This window comes from Micromys minutus (assembly GCF_963924665.1).
Source record: "Micromys minutus genome assembly, chromosome: 1".
NCBI classification, from domain to species: Eukaryota; Metazoa; Chordata; class Mammalia; order Rodentia; family Muridae; genus Micromys; species Micromys minutus.
The window spans coordinates 56,443,112-56,448,269 of NC_137969.1; the positions used below are offsets into that span (position 1 = coordinate 56,443,112).

The window sequence follows — 5,158 nt, forward strand, 5'->3', positions numbered from 1 at the left end:
AAGTAGTTCTCTCTGTTCAGAGTATAACTATTTTCTGAAGAAATTCCCTGTCTCACCAATAAGAATAATCACTGAGAACTCCCCCCTAAGGTGTTATTTTGATCTTGGGAATTAAGCTGTAATTGAGCAGCTGAGAAAGATTCTACTATAAATGTTAATGACGAAGGCAGCTTTTCTAATGAACTTCAGCTGGTGAGGGGACAGCAGGCAAGAAAGAGAAGGTGCAGAATGGCTGTGCATTGAAGAAGGTAAGGCCCCTCCCCCAAACCATGTCTACATAGAACCTTAGAGTGCGGTTTAAGTGGAGAACACAGAAGACAGCCATGTAAAGAAAGCTGAGTTTGGATTTATGCCTCCCAAGCTAAGGGATGCATAGACCCAGAAGCAGGAAAGAATGAGAAAAATCCCTCTTCAGAGCCTGCATGGGGAAGGAGTTCTTGCTAATGCCTCCATTTTGACCTTCAATTCTCCAAAGAGTGTGACTTTGTATTGTTTTAAGCAACTAAGTGTGAATCAGTCTGTTACAGCAGCTGCAGGAGGCTCATACTGGCTTCCTGGTTTTTATATACAGAAATCTTTTACTATATATACATCAGCATCCAGCAGACTCTGAGCCTGGATCCGCAGTAATGACAAACACAGATGTGAAGCAAATGCATTATTAACGCCGATGTCAAAAGGTACATAGGTGGGTGGAGTCTAAGGACTGAAGAGCTTGCTTGTTCCTCAAAGGACAAACCATAAGACTCTCCGAATGTGTAAGACTGCATATGCTGTTAAGGATGACAGGAAATGGCAGGTGAAAATTCTAAGGGAATCGTCCAAGCTCTGAGCTGTGAGGCAGCTCAGATGGACCAGCTGAGAGGGTGTATCTGACCCATCATTGTTGACAGGTCATTGGCACAAAGTGACTTAGGTCCTGCAACTGGTAATGATATCTATTAAGACTTCTCAGGCTCTTATTAATATCCCGGACTTTGTCCTAAGGGCAATCACAGATCTGCTGAAGCATTTTTGAAGAACTTAGTAAGATTACAGTAACTGTAAAGTGTTCCCTCTTGTTTTACTGCAAGAAGGGAGTGAGAAGGAGGGAAGGCAGCAGGGAATGGGTACACACCCTGTATATTCCAAGTCCATGCCCTGCAGCAGAGACGGAGAGGGCTTCATGGAATTAAGGTATGCCTGTGATACAAATGTGATGGAACTTGATCTTTGGGAAGGACCACAACAGAAGAATGCTAGATCATATTTTTTTGTTGTTGTTGTTGTTGAGTGGAAGAACTTTAAAAAATTGATTCTGAAGAAGCAACAACCCTTAACTTACTTCTAGGACTGTACTTCAACATCATATTCTCCATTGTATCTGAGGCATCTATTTATAGTTGTGAAGTTGGTCATCAAACACCCTAACTCAAAACACACTCACTGACTTGACAGTGCAGATTCCGGGTACAACATACGCCTTAGGTTATGTTTGAAGAAATGAGAGTAAAAGATAATGTATAGGGAGAAAGTAGGGAGAGATGAGAAAGGCTGAGAAACATGGGTGTTGCTAAAGATAGAAACATCTACTTTTACGGTTGGCTGGAGATTGGGGGAGAAGTGGAACACAGGGTTGGGGGGAGAAGAGGAGCAAGAAAGGAATTAAGAAGAAAGGGAGAGATTCTAAGGATCATGTCTGCGAGTCAGGATTCTCGATCCAGAGACAATGGCGCTGATGGAATGGAGCCAGAAGGCGTCATCGAGAGTAACTGGAATGAGATTGTGGACAGCTTCGATGACATGAATCTTTCAGAATCCCTCCTCCGTGGTATTTATGCCTATGGTTTTGAGAAGCCCTCTGCCATCCAGCAGCGAGCTATTCTTCCTTGTATCAAGGGTTATGATGTGATTCTTCAAGCCCAGTCTGGGACTGGGAAAACAGCTACATTTGCCATATCAATTCTGCAGTAGATTGAATTAGATCTAAAGGCCACTCAGGCTTTGGTTCTGGCACCCACTCGTGAATTGGCTCAGCAGATACAAAAGGTGGTTATGGCATTGGGAGACTACATGGGTACCTCTTGTCATGCCTGTATTGGGGGCACCAATGTGCGTGCTGAGGTGCAGAATCTGCAAATGAAAGCTCCCCACATCATCGTGGGCACTCCTAGCCGGGTGTTTGACATGCTTAACCAGAGATACCTGTCCCCCAAATACATCAAGATGTTCGTACTGGATGAAGCAGATGAAATGTTAAGCCTGAAATATATCAGATTTTTGATATATTCCAAAAGCTCAACAGTAACATGCAGGTAGTTTTGTTGTCTGCTACAATGCCTTCTGATGTTCTTGAGGTGACCAAGAAGTTCATGAGAGACCCAATTCGGATCCTTGTCAAGAAGGAAGAGTTAACCCTGGAGGGTATCCGCCAATTCTACATCAAAGTGGAATGAGAAGAGTGGAAGCCTGACACATTGTATGACTTGTATGAAACACTGACCATCGCCAGGCAGTAATCTTTATCAATACCAGATGGAAGGTGGACTGGCTCACTGAGAAGATGCATGCCCAGGGCCTCACTGTTTCCGCCATGCATGGAGATATGGACCAAAAGGAACAAGATGTGATCATGAGGGAGTTCCGGTCTGGCTCTAGCAGAGTATTAATTACCTGTTGGCCAGAGGCATTGATGTGCAGCAGGTCTCCTTAGTCATCAATCAGGACCTTCCCACCAACAGGGAAAACTACATCCACAGAATCGGGCGAGGTGGTCGGTTTGGCCGGAAGGGTGTGGCTATTAACATGGTGACAGAAGAAGACAAGAGGACTCTTTGAGACATTGAGACTTTCTACAACACCTCCATTGAAGAGATGCCCCTCAATGTTGCTGACCTCATTTGAGTGGCTGTCCTGCTCCCTTGCCCTAGCCCAGGGTTCAGACCTGGGGTGGGGACCAAGGAAGAGCTGGAGGGGGGAGGGAAGGGAGCCAAAGGATGGACATCTTGTTTTTGTTTCAGTTTTTTTGTTTTGTTAGTTCTCTCTCTCTCTCTCTTTCTCTCTCTCTCTCTCTCTTTGAATAAATGTCACTTTTTGAGGCAAAAAGAAGGAACTGTGAACATTTTAGACACCCTTTTCTTTGGGGTAGGCTCTGCCCCAGGCGCCGTCTCCTTCACCCCAATCACTAATGCATTTCCCTAACTTAATCACCTCATTCCTACCCCAGCCAAATCTTCAAAAGTGAGTCAAGGGGCTAAAACATGGCTGGCCTCATTTGCTGGACCAAATCTACATGGAGAATCCCTTGAATGAGGTTGTCCTGAGTCTGTGTCTTTACTGATAATCTCTGAGGGAATATATTACTTCTCTTAAATGATAATTTATAATATCCAATGCCTACATCTCAGAAAGCATGCAGTAGCTTTCATACCAGTGATAAAAGAAAATTTAAGACCCAAACTGTAGAAAACTAACGTTGACTTTATTATAAAGAGTATATCACTTATTGTTGTCTCATTCCAATTTAAGACAACAACCATTATTAAAATGCAATCTAATCCAATATTTATGTATTGAATATTTATTTTTCAGCATAACATTTTTATTGATTCTCTAGGAGTTTCTCATTATGCACCCCTTACACTCCCCAGTTCTTCCTCATTTGTTCCCCCCATCCTTGTGACTCCCCCACCAAAAAAGTAAAAATAAAAGTAGTAAAATAGAAAAAAATTCAATTGTGTTATCTACATACTCATAAGAGCACAGCCAAACTCTCAGTGGCCTGCTCCTTAAATAGAGCTGCATACTTCCCCTCCCACACCACCACCAGAAGGTCTATGGTCAAGACCTACACTTCAGCATCCCTGTAACACTTTTTAAGAGTTCTCTTTAGTGGCTTCCTGTCTTGTCTGCAATTTTGGGGGAAGGAGCTGACAGAGGGGCTGGCAGACAGGTGAGTGAGTTGTCACAGAAGCCTTCTATGTCCTCAGTTGTGTATATAACAGCAAAAGTAGCCTCTTGGTTCTTCATAGTCAGCTTCCACGTGGTTTACAGCAACTGCACAGACCATGAACATGGCCGTAAGATGCAGTCGGATCACGCCCCCTTAGAGGCAGCCTGGCCTCAGGTGGCGGCACGGGCCATTCAAATCAATATGGTTTCCACCTGCAGCAGAGCCGGCATATACCAACATGGTTTCAGGCTGCAGCATAAACCATAGACACCAACATGGCCTACAGGTCATGGACATCAGCACAAAGTGTTACTATAGTAACAGACCTGGGACATCATCATGGCCACGTATTGAGTATGTAAGTCAAGCAGGTCCTTACCCTGTCTTCCTTCCTCCCTCCTTCCCTCCCTTCTTACTCCCCTCCCTCTCTCCCTTCTTTCGTTCCTTTCTTCTTTCTGTTTGTCAATCCTGTTGAAGGTACAAAGGTTATTATGACCACAGAACTCTAGGAAAAGCAGGAATGTTTAACACATCAGGGCCTCCTCTTGAATGGAGGAGATAAAATCCATGCATTCAATCCAAAAGGCTGGGCGTGGTTTTGTTAATTACCTGCTGACCTCTTTGCTCTCTATGGAGGCAGATCGAATCCAAACCCCCTGGAATGATTATCCTAGACGTTTCCCCTCCCTAGGCCTTATCCATCTTAGGGGAAATGTCACCTGTGCCTATGGCCTGCTGCTCTCTGTGCTGTCTCAATTGGAGACACTAGATGTTAGGCCTTTCAGATACAGACCCTGCCTTTGTGCTCACGTGTATTTCCCAAAGGAGTTTCTATGTAGTCATGCCCTAAGCTTTATTGTGCACCTGGAATTGAAATGAAGATTGCCTGGAAACCCGGATTGGGAATGACAGCTGACTGGAAACTTTGCCCAGTGTGCACTATGTTTTAAATATGCTGACAATGAGCTGCCCAGCATCAGACTGGGACTCCCTAAGTCTGGACCAGGTTGATGAAGCCAATCTGAACCGAGTTTTTATTCCTGTCTGCTCACAGTTTATTTCTCTGCCTAGACACTTGCAGGAGCCCCTCACATCCTCCTATCTCCCTCCTTTCTTTCACACATCCTTTCTTCCTTCTTTCCTTCCATTCTTCTTTCCTTCCATTATTTCTTCCTTTTTCCTGTGATGCTAGGAACTGACCTACCTCCTTTTGAATTCTTGGTTTGG

The 5,158-nt window shown here is 44.3% G+C and overlaps 1 pseudogene across 1 annotated transcript; it reads left to right on the forward strand.

Moving 5' to 3' along the window:
- Positions 1 to 1,674: 1,674 nt before the first annotated feature.
- Positions 1,675 to 2,841, forward strand: LOC308438099 (eukaryotic initiation factor 4A-I-like; annotated as a pseudogene). The gene has a single exon. The product of its transcript is annotated as a eukaryotic initiation factor 4A-I-like (transcript).
- The last annotated feature ends 2,317 nt before the right edge of the window (positions 2,842 to 5,158 follow it).